The 18,431-nt window shown below is 52.1% G+C and overlaps 1 protein-coding gene across 4 annotated transcripts in view; it reads left to right on the forward strand.

Annotated features, from left to right (window-relative positions):
• The first annotated feature begins 133 nt into the window (after nucleotides 1–133).
• SIK3 (SIK family kinase 3) overlaps nucleotides 134–18,431 on the forward strand; it is a 71,427-nt gene continuing 53,129 nt past the window's right edge. For 2 of the 4 annotated variants that reach the window (XM_050322820.1, XM_050322823.1), the window contains exon 1: nucleotides 134–301. The gene's annotated coding sequence lies outside the window, so the exon portion shown is untranslated. The remainder of the gene's footprint in view (nucleotides 302–18,431) is intronic. The other 2 variants (XM_050322822.1, XM_050322824.1) reach the window with 1 other exon arrangement.

Below are 18,431 nucleotides of genomic sequence, written 5' to 3' on the forward strand. Positions count from 1 at the left end.
CCCGTTGCCATGGCAGCGGGCGCCCCCCCGGCGCCCCCCCGCGGATGAGCTCACGCGGTGCCGCAGCCCCGCGGGGGGGTTCGCTCCGCGCGACAAGATGGCGGCGGCGGCGGCTGCGGGAGGAGGCGGCGGCGGCGGCGGAGCGGGGGGTCCCCCCGCGGCCCCCCGGCTCTCCCCGGCCCCGCCGCCCCCGCGGCCCCCCGGGCCCGCCCGCATCGGCTACTACGAGATCGAGCGCACCATCGGCAAGGGCAACTTCGCCGTGGTGAAGCTCGCCACGCACCTGGTGACCCGCGCCAAGGTGAGCCCGGCGCGCACCCCCCGCGCGGGTGCGGGGGGCGGCGGGGGGGGCGGCCCCGAGCTCCCCCCTGGCCCGGCGGGCCCGGGGCCGCTGTCAGCGGGGTGTCCCCGCGGGTCCCCGCGGCGCCGGGGTAGCGTGGAGGTGGAGCGGGGGGGATGCGCCCGCGGTACCCGGGATGCGCCCCTGCAGCCGGGGGGGACGCGGAGGCGGGGTGGGGGGCAGCTCGTTTCCTACCGGAGCGGGGAGAAAACGACCGTGGCCGAGTGTTCCCAGGGCCGTGAGAAAGCGCAGGAAGGGCCTCCCGAGGGAGCGGCGGATCCAGGTGGATCCAGGTGCGGCCGCGCCGCCAGGTGAACGCGGAGCGCGGCGGGAGCTCCGGGTGGGTCCGGGCGCGGGCGAGCCCCGGGACGCGGCGGGAGAGCCCCGGCCCCGGCCCCGGCGCCGCGCTCGTGATCCCGCCCGTGACACCGAGCTCCCCGAGCGGGCTCGCCTTCCTGCGTGCGCCAGTGCCAGCCCCGGGATCCTGCCCGGGAGCTGCGGCAGGATGGGGGGAAGGCAGCGGGCAGGCCGTGGGCGCAGCCCCGCTCTGCGCTCCCGGGGTGGCTCCCGGGGGCCCGCCGGGGGTGTCCCTTGTCATTTCCCCGGTGACACTGTGTGGAAACACGAGGGGAAAGTGACCACGGCGCGGGTTTGATGGAGCTCCGGCTCTGCGCCCGGGGAACAAAGTGAGATTCACTGCAGGGGCTGGTGAAAATTCGGCTATTGCACCTCCTGGACAGTTCTTTGCAGGGCTGGGCTGTATTTGCCTGCCCTGATGGCTGTTCCTGTGCCTCCAAGTGCTCGATGCCACGATTTAATCTGCACTTCAGCTGTTCGGTGCTGTTGTTCTCCCCCTGATAAACCTGAACCTCGCTGATAGAAACAGAGTGATGGGTTCAGGTGCTTGGAGTACAGACTGATCACCCTGAGTGGACATCACTCCTGAAAAAGCAGTGATCCAACTCCAAGTTGTTTTCCTGTTCCTGTTTCCAGCCTCTCTCATTGGGTCAAGGTTTCTTTTCAATGGTGCTGACTCTGAAGTTTGCAAAATACCAAAGCAGAGACCATCGTTTGCATGGGAACAGTTGATTTTATCTGAAGAATGCACTAAAATTTGGTCTGGGAATCATGTCCCGCATTGGCAGGGCCAAGGCTGGATTTTGCAGGTTGTTTGTGGGTGATGGAAGAGGATGCTGAGCTTGGAAAACTCGTGCTTTGCTTAACAGCAGTGTACTCCCATTCCTGCTGCCCTGGGGTGACCGAGGGTGGGTTGTGGGCCTTGGGAAGCAGCACAGCTCCTTTCTGGTGGTCCGGTGAGGTGCTGGTGGGCTCTGGAGTGTGCGGCGGGTTTGGGTGTGACACGTTCCCCTGCACCGAGGAGATCCTGTCCCTGTCCCTCCGAGCTCCCAGGGCTCCCTGAGCCCGGGGAAATACCTGTGCTGGAACAACTGCCATCTGTTCCGCTGAGCTGGGATAGCTTGGAGCTGAAACTTGACCTGGAAGCTTTCTCAACTCCGAGGTCAGGTTTCCTTTCAAATCCCAGCCTCTGGAAAGGAGTGCGAGGGAGTGGATTGGATTCTGCCTGCAAACCCAGAGCACTGTGGGTTCAGTACTTTTCCTTCATTGACAGGACTATTGCTGTTGGCTCTGGGAAAGGCGTAGGAAAGGAGAGAGGAGCTGCTTGGTTCAGGCTCTGGGATTCAGGAGGTTAGAGGGGAGGTGTCGGAAATATGTTGGAAAGGACGAATCCGTATGGGAAGGCGTTTTTGACTGGCAGCAGGAATGCAAAATAATGCTACTGCGAGCTTGTCTTCATCACAGTTACACTTTTAACACTTTGACTTAATGGAAACAACTTGGAAGCAAGCAAAACCTTGGCAAAACGGTCCCATTTAGGGATCTGAAAGAATTCTTTGATCACGGAACACAAGCATAGCCCCGTTGCTGTGTGTGCTGGCAGCCCCTTCCTGGGGTGATCCCTCTCTCCCAGTAGTGGCTGCACAGGAGAACCAGGCAGTTCAAATATAGCCACCAAATCCCTGCACAAACTTGACCCCGTGTCACATTCTCTTAGAGAAAAGCTGGTTTGCTCGTCACGGCCCCTCCTTGGGAACCGCGCTCGTCCGGTGTCTCAGAAGGAATTCCACTGTGAATGTCTGCGTGAGCTTGGAAATAGATTGTACCCTGTGTTTTTGGGCCTCTTCCAGGAGGTGAAATTAATGACGGCGTAGGCTGGTGTGCTTTGCTGAGCCTGGAATGATAGGTGGTCTATTGATGAGGTGTTGGAGTCTGTTTTCCTTTCCGATGGACATTTACCAGGTCAAGTGGACTTTGACATGACAGTTGGAGATAACAGCCTGAGCATTCCTGGCTTGTGTCCCCTTGTCCCTTAAAAGAGAAGCAAGGGAGTAGTTCGGTGCCTGGTCTGATATTAAAGGACTGGGATTTTCCTGGCCCTTTGGAAGTTGAGCACTGCGTTTATTTAGGGAGAGGAGGAGAGCGTGAGCTGTGTGTGCCCGGCCCTGCTGGGCTGGCACATTCTGCTGACACCAAACGTTGCAGTTTACATAGAACTGCATTTCAGGAGCTGAATGTGGGTCAGCAGTGCTGGGGACACTGAGGAAAGGGAATGTTAATCATCCCAAAGGGCAGGAGGCCTGTATTCATGATTGTCTCTGCTGGAGCTGATGGAATGGAAGGGAACAGTCGGCAATTTACGTATTAACCAAGGCAGCAATTTACATTCAGTCCCTACCCATGCAAAGTTGGACTCTTGTCTCTGTCAGAGCTGCTCTGGTGGCTGGGCAGGAGCTGGAGGGGCTGCTCTGACTGGGATGAACTGGGCACCTGCAGGATATCTTGCTGCACCCTTCCTCCTGTCCCCCTCGCCTTTGTCTCTTCTCATCTCTCACAAGAAACCCTTTCTTGTTTCTGTGCTAAAAATCTTCTTAGTGGCCCGCTGAATGAATTGTTTTCTGCAGAATTTCCATTTATAAATCATCCAAGTGACTTCATTAGAATTCCAGCTCTGTTCAGGCGATGGGGGTTGTTCTTATGCCACATTTTTTCATAAGGGCTGGTCAGGGAATGTTCACAGAGAGGACTTCATGGGTGCACCATGGAGCACAGGCTGTGCTCTTTGGATGCTCCGTTTCAGCCTTCAGGAGCTGCTGGGGATGAGGAGGGAGGAGAGGGACCACTGGAGAATGGGAGGCAGCTCTGCTCTTACTTGGAGGGGATGCTCCCTTCCATGAGAGCAGTGGCTTAGTTTCTGTGGTTTGTCTTTGGGTGAGTTGGAGTCATCAGCAGAACACATTTTGCACTGGAGTTCTTGGAGGTGGGCACTGTGGCACTTAAGCCCAGGATAAAAAGGGGGCTGGTAGACTTCATGGATCATTGGGTTTGGCTTGGCACACTCTGGGGGCTCAGTGAGAACCTGCCTGGGTTTCTCTCCTCCCATGCAGAGTGCGCTCAGCCCAGAGGGTGGAGAAGCCCCGGTGGCTGCTGTGTCCTGCCCCTCCCAATCCCGGCGTGTGGCAGCGAGGCACGTGGCTCTGGGATGACTGTGGATTGCTCCCTCCAGCAGCGTGCCCGTGTGATAAGCCCCGTGCCGTGACTCATCATCCTCGTGTCAAGTGCAATTGTTCGGTGCTGGTGCCGCACGTTTCGCAATGACCTGTGCGAGGGCCTCGCCTGGTCTCCTCTCTGTGATCGTTTTCCTTTTCTTTTGCAGTGTTTGTTGGTGCTTCACCTGTCCTGGCAGTTATTCCTCGTGGCCCTAAGGAAAGCTGATGGCTGTGGATGGCTAATTCCGCAGGCAGCATTATCCTGCTGCTCGCAGGGCCTTTGTTCTCCTTGCTCGTGTGCTGCAGGAGAGTTGTACTTTAGTTCTCGTTTGGTGGGGAGATTTAGTAAAAGCCTAAAAGCCAGAAAGGAACTTCGGCTAAGCAGAGTTGCCACAGTGGGGATAAGAGGGAGTATTTCCTAAAACCTCACAGAGGCATTGCCTGTATCAACTGTGGGCTGAAGTACTGACATTTTATGTTTCATTACAGCATTTCTCTTGCTGTATCAAATAACATTTGATTACCAAGAGATTGATGCCAGAGCATGATGGAGTTGGAGATCAGGCTGCTTCTCAGGGAGTGCCAACAGGTAGAAATGGGGCCAGGACAGCGAGGTCACTGTGGGCAGGGTGAACTAGTGGACCTGTGGCACCTACCCTGAGCCTATTTGGGCAGGAGGAATAGTCTGAAAGAGCCAAGATAATTCATACCTGCTTCTCACCTGTGTGGTTATTAGCTTAATTGGAGGATGAGGTGGGTACATCTTCTGTACCTCTTCAGCCTGGCTGCTTCCCACCTCCTGTCCAGTGTCCCTTCCTCCCAGATGTTTGCTGGGCAGATGCTTTGGAGCTGCTACAGCAGGAGAGAAGGTGAAGCAAACCCTGATAACAAGGTGGTGGCATCTTTGGGCAGGTTCAGTACTTTTCCTGTGAGGAAAAGCCATTGCCACTGACAGGAGCAGGAAGAGGGTAGCAGGGGTCGGTGTCTCTTTTCCTGGATGGTCTCACAGAGGTTTTGTGAATGCTGCAGAGGCCTAATGAGGGTTTCTAGAAGCTGTCTCCTCATTTGTGTTTGAAGGAGGAATTACGTGAGAGGGAAATAAGGAAACGGCAGTGTGTTGCTGGGAGACTGGGCTCCTTGGGTATTAGACATTTTCACAGAGAAGCAGCTCTAAGCTCCTTTTTCCTCTCGCTGGGTCTTGTATCAGCCTTGTGCAATGGCTGTGGCCATGTGCTGCCCCAGCAGCTTGCCCCTTCTTGCTCTCATCAACACGATTGCATAACGACTGTGTGTTTTCCCCATGAAAGGAAAGCTTTGGGAAGTTGCTCCAGCACTGCCAGCAGAGTAGAATTCACAGTTTGTGGTGGAAGTTCTCCCTGGCTGAAGAGATTCTCATGAGAATTGTGAGCATGATGGGTCCCGCCGTCGTCGGTCCCACCATCAGCTGCACAGCAAGTTGTTTCTTTCAGCTGAACATACACGAGCAAGGGTTAAACTGGCTCCAGTGTCTCCTTTTGGAGCTTGCAGGGTTTAAATAGAGCAATTTGGAGATTCTCTAGTTAAGCCATTGTACTCATTTAGTGCAGCCAGGCCCTTTCTGCTGATCCCAGTCCAGGGGTTTAATATGCTGTGTTAATACTTAGATGAAGAAACCACTGAAGGCTGATTCATTATTAGTCATTATGTGTCTTTTTCTAGTAGTTCTGACCCCAAGTCTCTCTAGTTGAGGCTAAACCTTGCCCTCTCTGCTAAATGGCCATCAAAGGGGCTTCATAAAAAGCCATTATGTGGCTTCAGCCAAGTTTCAAAGTAGTCGAATCATGCTAACCCACACAAACAAACTCCCACAGCTAGTGGAACTGACACGTTGAGCTCAAAAATAGCCCAGCATGTGTAGGGGGAGCTGAGCTGAGCTCTGCTTCACACGTCAGAGGATGGGCAGGAGATCCTGGAGCAGCCCCGGGTGGATCCTGGTGTACCTTGCCAGGCGTTACCTTGAGGTGTTTGGTTCTTGCAGAGCCTGCGTCCTGATCACAGCAAAATGTTGCTGTTGCCTCTGGTTATCCTCTGCATCCAGTGTTGGGGGCAATTTCCACCCAGCTGGAGTTTGGGAGTGGAGTTCTCGTAGCATGGAAGAAGTGTAGCAAAGAGCTGGTCCTTTGTAGTACAGGTGTGTTGGGAGTGACTCCAGCACCCCTCCGTGTGAGATGCAGGACTGTGCTGTGGGAGCTGGGCACAAACCTGCAGTTTGTGGCCTTGGTAGCTTTGACTGCTGATACAACTTGGTGGCTGGAGTGCAGATGCTCTTCCTGAAAGTCCTTTGGCCATCAAAGGTTTGAAAAGAATGTATAAATACGGGTGTTGGCTCGTGCCCCTCAGCTGGAGTGCGGGCAGAGCGGGCAGGGTTGGTGATGGCTGTCCCAGGTGACCATGGCACTGGCAAAGCTCCCCTCGGGAGTTGGGAGCTGGAGTTCCTGAGAGTCTGTGTGAAGGAGCTGGCGAGAAACATGGGGATGTGGCTGCAGGAACAGAACAGGCTCTGGCACGGTGGAAGGTGCAGCTGCAATGGGATGTGGCTCACCTGGCTTGGGATGGGAGTGCTGGGGTCAGCTTGTCCAGAGGGTGATTCAGCCCAGCCTGAAGCAGGTCAGCCGAGCCACAGAGAGAAACTGGCCAGGGACTGGAGTGGGAGCCTGACCAGCTTCCCAAGTCCTGCCTTGGCCATCTAACTAGGGCCTGCTCACAGGAGCAGTCTGCCTGCATTGAGTTATCACCTTGATTTGCAGATGGATGAGGTGATTGGCCTGAATTTGAGTGTTGTGCAATGCAGGAGGTGACTTATTGACAGCCCAGTTGGGTGTTTTCATTGCAGTGCAGCTTTTCCCCGATGTTTCCCCCTTTCCTGTATGGTTTGGCAGTCTCAAGCTCTGCCTTCAGCTCCTTAAAGCGTCTCATGCAGTTATAGTGCATTAATTATCGAGTTTTGAAGATGGTTTAAAAGAAAAGGAGTCTGTGGGGTATCAGCAGGCGACTGTGGGCCCAGAGCTGGAGGCCGGAGTGGTTTGACAGGGAGCCAGGCCCAGGACGACTGTCAGAGCTCCATTAGCCGAGCGCACGCCTCGGCACTGCTGGGAATACAGAGAATGTGGGGCCGCGGCAGCAGATTAAAGTGTTTCAATTAAAGTCTGGATTTGGAGGCTGCGTGCGTCTGCTGCCTTTCAGCAAGCAGATGGATGTTTCTCGTCTCCTTCCAATAACTTTTAAAATGTGGTTGGTCCTATTGGAAGGAGTTTTGAGTGACAGGGACGGGGTGAGGTGTTTTCAAGGCTGGGAAAGTGCGTGTGGATTTCTGCAGCAGAAGGGAAGACACATTTTTTCCAGGTTTTTCCTTACCTAAACAAGGCTCTCTCAGCTTGTTCTGACTCTTTGGCTGGCTTGGGCTTTCAGCTGTGTCTTTTCTTGGATAACCTCTGCCCGTGCAGGGGGTGTTATGTGCAGGAATACGTATGGAACATGTATGGAAGATAGCAGAGACAAGCGTGTGACAGATCCATGGCCATCACACTGCCATGTGTGTGGGTTTGGGATCTGCTGTCATGTAGCCTGAAGTGCTTCTGAATTTTTTGCCTGCGTTCAGGGTCATCAGGTGCTTCCAGGTGTGTTTCTGGCCCCTCTCAGAGGAGGGTATCTTTGGAGCCCTGAGGCTTCTTGCTGCTGGGCAAAGGCAGCTGGATTGAAGCCGATGCCTAAAAAACTAATTGTAGCATTTCACAACATGAAGTGTTTTTAATGGAAGGAGTAAGTTGACAAGCTGTATGTCATTGTGTGTGAAGTGTGATCAGATAACACGCTGAATTGCAGCAGTGATCCTAATTGGGGCTGGTTCCTGTCTGGGATGGAAGGATACAGTCTGTTCAGGTGCCGAGCTGCTCCTGCAGGAGTCTGGAGCGTTGCTGATGCACAGGTTTACCCTTGCCGGGTAGGCACAGCTGGTTAAGTCTTCTGGTACATAGACTGCAGGACAATGGCAGTGAAGAAATCAGGTGAAAAAATGCCTCATGTCATGTGTGTCTAAGTCCTTACAAAGATGTTTGTCCGTGCTTCCCTTCAGCTGAAACAATCGGTGCTATGGGAAAGCGTTTGCTCTCAGTCACTGTGGCAGCGTGGCCGTGTCTCTGCACGCCCCACACTTTAGTTTAAGCTCATAGCACTGGCAGCAACCGAAGATGAAAAGCATTAGTCTTGGTACTTAGTCTTTCCTCTCTAGATGTGCTTGTAGGAAATCCTTGGGCTGTAATCTTGCAAGTGGCTCTGTCAAGGTTATCAGCCTGGCTGGAGTGCCGCTGACGGACGGGCTCCGGGCAGCCCGTGCTGCCTGCTCGCTGCTGCCGGGAATTGTCCCGGCCTCTGCCCTGCCTCGGACAGGGAAGGGGTCATGTGCTGTGTGATTTATGGCAGGTTTTCTCGTTCCCAGGTGGCCAGCAGACAATGGTGCTCTTCTGCGGGAAGCTCCTGTTGCAATTGTGTCTTCTTCACCCTGAGGCTGGAACAGCTGTAGCTGCTTTCAGCACTTTTGGAGGTCGTAGGGCTCCCCCTGCTCCCCCCACCAAACTGATTATGATACAGCTTAGCTTGTAGTCTATTTTTTTGCACATGTAAATGTCCCAGTAACCAAACTGCATCGTCTCCAGCAGCCATGAAGGAGCATGTTCTCAGCTGTACAAAGCCCATCTATGTTCTCGCGTCTCCGGCGCTCTGACACAGTGAGGGGGTTGTCAGTCGTACAGCAACTGTTTGTTTTCAAGCACAATCTCATTGGAAACCAATAAAAATCATTCTGATTCATTCTCTGTACAAGGATTTTAATACTTGGCTTGCACAGAGGTTGTTTTTCCCGTGAGCTGCTCTGGGAAGTATAAGATTAAAAAAAAACCAGCAAAGATTTTTCCTTTCTGTTGGTTAATTCAGCTGGTTTGTGTTAGAAACAAAGTGCAGAGCTGGTGGAGAAGGAAATCATGGTTGCTCCCTTCCCACTTGCTGCAGCGTGGGTGTCGTGTGCCCACTGCCCTGGCAGAGCTGAGGTGCACGGGGAAACCTGTGCTTAGTCAGAACAAAATATTCATGTGTTTTTTCATCCAAGTTGAGACTCCCATTACATGGTAAAATGACAAGTTAAAGGCTGACTATAGGTATTTTCCCACTCAGTGGGAGCTTGTGCAGATTCTGAGTCATTTGCTGACAGTGTGGGCCTTAGTCTCTGCTTTACCTCGTGTTTGTGTGTGTGTGTGTGCTGCTGGACCCAGTTTGGTTCCACAGACACAACTGGATCCTTGTTTTCACTCACCAGTGACACAGTCGGGTATGAAGTTAGTTCCTTCATGTGAGCTCAAAGGAAAATGTGGTGGCTCAGGGACTGCAGTCTGGGATTTGAAACCACAGCACCTTTTTTCAAAGGTAGGGGTGGGATGCAACCCTAATTGTGAGGATCACTAAATTGTCGAGTTCTTTTTTGAATGATCATCAAAATCACTTGTAGGGCTTAACTTAAAGGCAGATGGGTTTAGGATGCAAGATAAACTCTTGGGAAGCGTGTCAAATTTTGCATGTCCTGAGACAACATGAAGAGAGTACCTAATCCTGATGTAGATGAGGTTTTATATAGGAAGTGTAACTAAAGTTGCCTTGCAAAGTGGTGTTGGCAGAGTAACCAGCATGTGGCTGAACAGTTTGTGGGGGTGTTGGGGTTCCTTGTTGCTCTCTGATAGCAGGAAGGTGCAAAGCATCAGTTGCTTTAGTGCAGCAGGAAATTAGTGGGAAAACTAAATGTGTCAGAGCTTTCACCATGGCAACAAAGCCCTGCTCGCAGCACGGCGAGACAAAAGCAGGTCAGGTCTGTGTGGAGCAAGGTGGGAGCCTTCTCCAGGCTGAGTGTCTCCAAACCTGCCCTTTTCCTGGGCAAGAGAACGTGATGTGAAGGGCTGGTAAGGCGACGATGAACTTCAGGATTTGGAGTTGGGGATTAGAAGTGGGTTCTGCCCATCTCATACTTCTGTCAGCAGAGCATCTGACTTGGGAAGTGGTCACTGCCCCAAGGCTGCCAGAGCTCAAGGAGTGTTTGGACAACACCCCCAGGCACATGGTGGCATTCTTAGGGCTGTCCTGTGCAGGGCCAGGAGTTGGACTTTGATGATCCTTGTGGGTCCCTTGCAACTGAGGATAGTGTATGATTTTATGATTTTATGCTTTGGGAAGGCCCCAATGGATGGGAATGTTTTCTAAATGCCAAGCAGTCATTCAGATTGTTTCCCTTTCCCTGAAACTGTAAATAACAGGGAGTTTGTGAGACTGCCTTATTTGACAGTGCCTGATGTAATTGCTTAATTCTTGGGCTCTTTCTCTTGGAGTTGTGAACAGCCCATGGGTTGCATGAGCACCAGATCACGTTCTGATGGCACACCATCACTCTGCTCATCTGTCTTCTCATTCCATGTGCTCCAGCATTTTGAGCCCTTCGATGAGGTCACCAGGACAGGGGTTGAGCAGCGCTGGCGTCAGTGACACGTGGAAGAGCTGTCTCTGCTTCTGTCCCCCTGACAGTGTCTCCCAACACGTGTGGTTTGGCCATCCCCAGGCCACGGTGGAACACAGAGCAGCGGGCTCCGAGCATTGCTCCCACGGTGCCGCCGCTCAGGAGTTGTTTTCCCCATAATTGAGCAGGATATTAAAAGGTTTATGGTTTACAGTTACAGGCGTTGCTCTGGCCGGAGGAGCGTCGAAATCGATACGGCAATTACTGCCGGGCTCGTCACGGGTTGTGACTCTCACATGCTTGGGGAGACAAAAGTGGAAGTGGCTGGAGGAGTGCCACCAGCGGGGTGGCCACAGGTCTGCCCCTGAGCCAGGGATGGGGTGCTGGGCAGCATTCCCAAGCCAGGGAAGGGGTGCTGGGCAGATGTCCTGTACCCGCCTGCCATGAGCCCCTCGGAGGCACACAAAGAACTTGCGACCAGGCTGCCAGTTTTGCAGAAAACAAATATTAAAAGGGCAAAAAATCCCGCCACTTTAGAAGTGCTCTGAGAGCAAGATTATTTTGTACAATTTGCTTATTCCTGCTGTCTTCTCTTTGGATTCGTCCTCAAGGCCACAACTGCAACTGGAGGAGGGAAATGGCAGCAGTGACCAGGCCTGGGTGGCCCTGGTCGGGAAGCACTGCTTCCTGCCGGATTTGCATCCCAAGCCCTAAGTCAGCACTTCGGGGCTGTGTGTGGTAGGGTGCCCTGGCTTGTTGGAGTGAGTCATCATTCAAATAGTCACCAGAGCAAACGTGCTTGTCCAAACAAGAGCAGCTCTGCAGAGGCACCCCGGCTGCTCCGAAGCAGTTACGTGTCTGAGGTGAACAGCAAAACGCTTCTTGTTTTACCACCTGCAGGTCTCCAGAGTCCCAAACTTCGCACAGTAGTCGGTGTGGTAGCACCGCCCTCCCTGCTGCCTGGAACAAAGCTTGTTTCCTGTCCTCCGAGGTCAGATCCTATCGAGTTGGAGGGAGCACTGGTTTGGGCTGAGCAGATGTTTTCCTCACTAGGTCCCAGAACAAAGGCTGCTCTGCAGTGTCTCCAGTGGTGCCTCCTCCTCCTTGCAGGTGGAAACCTCAGCTGTGCATCTGAGTTTAGTGGCGAGATTCAGTGCTAGGATGGATGCTCCAGTGGTTTGTTAGAATAGGAATATCCACTCTCAATTAAAATGGTGATTAAGATAGCTTTTTATTTTTTGCCAGGCTATTTTTCCTTATCTTAAATGTTTTTTAAGATCTTGAAGGCAGTTCCAGTCTCCTGTTTGTTTTGATCCTTTGTTTTCAGCAGTCTTTGCACAGGAGAGGCCACGAGAGTGGCAGCGTCACGGGAGGTTGGTTTGAGATTTCAGAGTCCTCCTATTTCAGGGCTGGACTAAGGTGTTTGTGATGTGTGACCTGAGTGAGTCACCTGCAGTCTGAGGTAACTGTCAGCCACACCGACCTACACACGGTCCGACCCACGTGCACTGCACCTGGCTGGGGTTATCCCGAGCAGGGCACCTCCAGCAGGGGCCTGACTGGGGCTCCAGCCTTGCTGTCACACAGGAAACCATTACACCTGTGTGGGAAAAGCACTGTCACCTCAGCTGTGGCCTGCCTCCTGCCATGCTCCCACCCTGCCATCTTTTGGGGCGATTCCTCTCCCAGATGCCCTCCTGCCTGAGGAGCAGTGCTTTTGGTTCTCTGGCTGTTTGTGTTGAGTAACTGTTAAGAAGCTGCTCAGCTTCTGGCCCCACCGCTGGGCAGAGAGTGCTGGGACACTGTTCTGGTGACGCTGTTTTGGCTTTGGATAACGTCTCTCTTTGCGATGGCTCCTCTGTCCTTGGGCTGCCTGTGGTTGTGTCTCTGGCTGTCGGCGCGGTCACCTCGGCAGGCGCAGGGCAGACACAGCACCAGGGCAGGTGCAGCCCAAGCACGGGGCTGACATGCCTTGTTGGGTCTGTCTGGGCGGTTATGTGGCTGATGGAAGAGTTGTGGAGCTGGTGAGGCTGGGAAGGGAATTGTGCCCTGTTCAACACAAGGGTGCTGGCGTGGTCCTGCTGCTCTGGCCCCGGCAGCATCCACTGAGGGTGACAGCTCTGGGCCCGCGATGTGGGAATCCTTCTGTGGAGTTCATTTTCCTCATTGTTGGCAAACTGTGAGCCAAATGTGTACACAGTTTAGAGCAACAACGTCCTATTGACAGCGCTTTCAGAGGAGCTGTTGTTTATAAAGCGAGGGATTTCCAGCCCTGTTTTTCTCTCTCCAGTGCAGAGTAAACTCTCGAAACAGAATGTTTCATTTTCTGACTGCTCGATAATAGTTGTTGGATTCTGTTGCTGTTGGTGAAACCCACAGGCTGAAGGGAAGGCTGAGTTCTGTATTTTGATTGTTTCTAGACCTATATGCAGTGTAAGACCTCTGAGGATGGGTGGAATACGGGTGACAAAAGGTGTGTGTGAACAGGAAACACAGATCTCCAGCTGAACGTTACACCTTGGCTCTGTGATAGTGGTGGTAGTGGGAAGGTCTGTGTTCTGTCTGGAAGGGAAATTTAGGTGATATGGAAACAAGAGGAAAAAAAGAATGAAAATAGGTGTATCCTTGCTGTTTGGTCTGTGTTTGTATGGCATGAACAGTGTGAGCAGTGCTGTGCTGCTCTCCTGTGTGCTCGGACTCACGGCTCAGGTTCTTAATCCTGCTGCAAAAAGCTTTTTGGGGAGTGAAGGAATTGGGATCCGTTCTTGCCGATGTGTACAAAGTACCTTTTCATGGCATTGCCCGCCCGGTTCCGTCCAGGTGAGCGGCGGCGAGTGCCTCTCCTCGCATGGCTGGGCTTCGTTCCAGAGTGTTCCATCTCACGCACACGTGTGACAGTGTTGGAAAAACATAAATCCCTAAGCCTCTCCTGGTGATATCACTGTCATTACTCTGCTAGTAGTTTTCAGAAGTTAGGGTTTAAGTGGTTCCCTGATTCTGTGCTCTCCTGCGATATGTCTAAAACCGCCCCTGGAATTAGTGCCAAACACAGTGGTTGGAAGTCAGGTTGAGTGACGCCTTCGGCAACCAGCTCAAGATCAGCAGGAGCAGATACAAGATACTCAGTTGCTGTTCAAGCTGATAGTGCCAGGGAAATATTTAGCACATAGGTGACACTTCTAATCTTTAAAGCACTTCATAAACATTGGCTAATCCCACAGTGCAGTTCTTGGTTGGCAACCTATCTGTCTTCCCTGGAGAGAACAAACGGCTGGAGGACTCTGGGAAGCTGCAATACAAGGCTGTGATAGAGCTCGAATTTCAGTTGGATTTATTAAAGTATAATTCAAGCTACAAGATTCACTGCTTCTGTGACCTGAAGCACCTGAGCTGCGTGCACTTCATCCGTACCTGGAGTGGGGATTCCCTCGTGGGACAGTGGACTGAGCTGTGCAGCAGGGCGAGGGAGGATCAGGAGAGGTATTTTTAATTCTGTGGGCACAGATGTCCTCTGCTCTTTGGTAGCTCATTCTCTGCCTTCCCGAGGGCCCCCAGCTTGGCTCTGGGGCCTTTCCAGCTGCCTGTGGACAGCACACCTGTCCCCTTGAGCACACCTTGGGGCCTGGCTGGGCAAGGGCACGGGATGCTGTGTGAGCACCAGCCGTGCAGGAGAGTCACGAGCAGTCAGGGTGGGAGTCCTCAAAAGCAAACTATGGCAAAACACTGTTGTACGGCTGTGATTTGCTGTGAGGAGAAAAGCAGAATGACTTCTGCTCTTTTAAGAGCTTGACTCTCCCCTTCAGCACACTGCTCTCATGGGAAAAGCAAATCCAGTCAGGGAAGGTGATGTTTCTGTGGTCTTGTGTGGGGCTCATTAGCTGCACCCAAGGTCATCAGTGGCAGATGAGCACCAAACCCAGTAGGTGAGTGAAAGGGAGGTGGGAAATGGCACTGGCTGCAATACCAGGTGAGGCATCTCCTCAAGCCTTGAGGCAGCCCCAGCTCCAGCTCTGAGAGTGCCCGAATCCCCAAGCTACTGGCTGAGGAGGGAGGAGAGGCTCTGCCTCTCATGTTGAAACCGGGGCACTGTGTAGGAAGGAACGTAAGATTTGTATCATCAAAGGCTGAAAGCAAGAGGGAACATGATTTTGTAGCCTAGTGATGAGGGAACTCCCCTGGGAGGGGATAGGGATGAGCTTCCATCTGTGCTCCAGGGACTGTTTATGTATTTTGTGTTGAGAATTGCTGGATGAAGCACGTCTCGAGCTGCGCTGAGTTTCTGAGGAGTAACTGGCAGTGTGCTGGGATGGCTGACTGTGCTTCACCACCACTGGGGCTTCTGCACTTTCCTTGTGTCTTTTAGACTGTTTTTAGGGCAGGGACCTTGGTTATTTACAGCTGAGTTACCAGATCTTAGGGAATTAATACGTCTCATGCCCACTGCAAGTATTAACCAACCACAGGAGCACTACCAGTCTTCTGGGAGGAAACTACAGCGTGTTTGTCTGACCTTCTGCAGACACCCAAAGGTGTAAAGATAATGCAGTGTGTGAGACAGCTTTGACCAGAAGATGAGGTGGTTATCAGGAGTTACGAGCTGACGAAGAACCAGTGTTGTTTAGATCTTGTGATTAAGTCCTTTCACTTCTGATTTACTGCTCTGGTATCTAAATTGCATAATGAGAGACAGTAATACGAAAAAGTAGCAAGGTAGGAAGCCTGGTTTCCAGTAAAGCTTAAACCACAAGGAGTTTATCAGAATCTGAGGGGACAGTCCTGCCATGTATTAATAAAGAAACCAAGAAGGCTTTCTTTACTTAACAGCGCAGAAGACAGAATATATTTTAATGTTTTTCAGCCTTGGTTTGTAAAAGGTGAAGAAGGTAAGGCAGGTGAGGTGCACAGAAGTAACTGCTCACTTGCTATCGGGAGTAGAAACTACAAGGGCGTTGTTGCATAAAACAAGCCTGGTCCTGTAACATTTTGTTTAGATAAAAGATACAGAGAACCCTCGGCAGTAACCTGCAGTTATTTACAAGTGCTCGTGACTTAATGAGCCGGTTCCGTGGGGCTGCCGGGTCAGCCAGCACGGTGGGGAGGTGTGCTGGGGCAGGAGTGGTGTGACCCTGGTGGGGGCAACCTGGTCTGGTGGAACGTGTCCCTGCCCATGGCACAGGGGTGGAACTGGATGAACTTTAAGGTCCATTCCAACCCAAACCAGTCTATGATTCTGTTCCATGATCTGTAATTGGCCAGGGAAGTTGTTTTGATTAGCTGCATCATCCTTGTCTGTGCAGGGATGAATGTTTTCCTCACCAACACCAGCCACCCAGCAAGGAGACTATCAGCTCATGTGGAAGAGGAAGGGTCTGAGCTTTATATAATCTGTTGGCTCAAAGACTTTACAGAAACAAATCTTGCAACTGAGCTAGAGGCTAATGACAGCAATATGTCTGCTGGCAGCCAGCAGTGATTCAGAATAGCTTTGGATCTATCCATATGCTCTTTTCCTTGCGTTACTTCTCAACAGAGCTGAGTGCAGTTGAGGAGGGTGTGTGGCATGGGAGAGATTCCAGCTTACCTTCTGTCAGGGTAAATCCGCTGCCTGTCTTCCAGACTTGCTGCAGAACGGTGGTGCAGAGAGGTTGGGGAGCGTGAGGGAATCATCTGCTTGTGTGCTGTTACTTTTTACATCATAAAACGTCATGGCATTGTAAATAAGCCCTTCCCTAGTAAAGAATGGGCTGTATGTGGGGTTGCTGTGGTACCTCATCTCTGTAAATTAATTTCCTTAAACAGCCTCTGCAAAAACTCTGATCTGTGAGTGGATGGCTGCCCTTCTTGAGTGTAGCTTTAGGGGCCCAGGAGAGTATGTGTGCAGTGCAGAATGCCTGCTGTTTCCAACTAAGACTTGCACTCCTTTCTTCTTTCTCCTTAGGTAAATAGCTACAGCACTTCAGCAAATGTTCTGTCAGCTCTCTGAGACAGGGAGTTTCTCGTAATGCTTGCAAAAAGGCAAGTCCCACCATTCATGAATGTCTTGGGATGCAGTAAGAGGTGGGTAGAGCTGCCCTATGCCAACCACTCTGAGATGCAGGGACAGCCTGAAGGAAATCTGTGCCCTGCTCCACAAAGACTACATTTGGGAGTGGTTTAGGTCTTGTTTTCTCCTTTTTATGGCTCTTACCTGGTTGTTTTGTACCGCAGCTGATAAGTTATTGATGCTGCTCATCCTCCTTCCTGCACACCTCTGCAGGGATGTGCAGCCGAGGCAGGGATGAGTAATGCCTTTGGAAGAAGTGTTTCCCTAACCTTTTATGCTGGATGCGTACATCAAGCATTTGAATCTCTACATTTTCCATTGCACTGGGATGACTGTACATTCCTATCCAGTGATTCATTGGATTAACATAACTTTTCTATGAACCAAAATATCTCTTCAGACCCTCAGAGCTAAAGGGATCTTTAGCAGATGCTCTGTTGGATGCTCCGTGTGTGTCTTCCACACCAAGTGCTGTGTACAGACAGACTGGAGTGTGAGGCTGTCCTTTTTCTCCCCCTACAAGTGCACTTGGTTCCCTCACATTCCATTTCAGTGACGTTGGAAAGCTTTTTTTCTTTCTTTTTCCCCAGAGGGACTGAGCAGAGCTGTTTACCCTCAGCTCGCCAGCTTCCCCTCGGAGAGCTCGGCACGGCACGGGATGAGCGCGAGGGGAGAGGAGGGGAGAGCGTGAGTTCTGCTCCGAGTGGGAGCAGTTGGATCCTCACCTGCTGAGGTGCTGTGCTGCTGTTCATTTTACCTCAACAGCTGCTCTGCAGCTCTGTTTGGGTTTCCACGGGCTGTGCTGAGCACATGGGCTGGTTTTGCATTTAGCTGTGGGACTGTGCTCGAGTCTCTGTAGCTGCTCGTGCCAATTTGTGATGGAGTGCCATTGCTGCAGCGTAGTTCCTGGTTCCATCCCTCGAGAGCTGCTCCTTGGAGAGCTGCATCTTGCAAAACTGCTGCCCAGAAATGAGGCACGTTCTGTACGAGCCTCACCTCGGTCTCAGGGCTGCCAGAGCCAGAGCCTGTGTGGCTGTGGTGTGATTGTGGAGATGAGTGTGTCCCAGAAGGTTTGCTGGGAGATAATTCCAGGCTGTTCCTCAAGACTTGCTGATGTGGGGTTGTTTTTTCTTGGTTGTTGTGAAACTGCCCTTGGTGTGCACCTTATCTCAGAGCTGCTTGCCTGTCTTGCTCATTAGCAGCCACATCTTCCTCCTCCTGGAGCATCGCTCTCGCCTCTGGGCTGCTTTCCAGTTGTGTTTATCTGTGCACTGGTGAGCTGCGGTCCCTGGACGAGTTGTTCCTGAACAGTAACCTGGGAATGATTTCAGCTTGGCAGTGCTGAAATGCTCTGTGCCCCTGGGTAGTTGGGCAGTGCCCAGCCGAGAGGTGCTGAGTGTGCTCGTGTCCTGCTCCTCTGCTGACACTGAGCACCTTCATGTGCCCAGTTTGGCTCTGTCACCCCTGCGAGCTGGCCCTGCAGCTGGGCTTACCTCTGTTAGGGTGTGGAACCATTATTTAAACTTCAACTCCTCTTAAGGTGGCTTTTTTTTTTTTTTTTAAAGTTTTAAGTATTTCCAAGTTGTTAATCCTGCTGGAATGATGGGCCAGTCTTTTGCAGCTCCCCAGGATGTACAGGCTGTGTGATCTGGGGGTGCAGCTAATGACTTCCTAGCAGGTTTTATAGTCTGACCTCCAAGCCTGCTGGTTATGTCTGGGAAATGAGCAGAGGAATGTGATGCATTGAAGCTGTAGCTTGTAGGAAACCCCTTCTTGGAGATCCTTGCTGATGGCAGTGACTTGCTCCCCAGCAGGCTGGTGGGTTCTTTACAAGGTGCATGTAATGACCCTGGCCCATTATAGTTATCTCAGATGTCACTGTTATTTATTCTCTGAGACTCTACCACATTCCATTACCAGGGAAAAGTTCTTGTTTTCCCCGAGGCAGCTGTT

The sequence above is a fragment of the Myiozetetes cayanensis genome, unplaced genomic scaffold, assembly GCF_022539395.1.
Source record: "Myiozetetes cayanensis isolate MyiCay16 unplaced genomic scaffold, myiCay2020 scf29, whole genome shotgun sequence".
Lineage (NCBI taxonomy): Eukaryota > Metazoa > Chordata > Aves > Passeriformes > Tyrannidae > Myiozetetes > Myiozetetes cayanensis.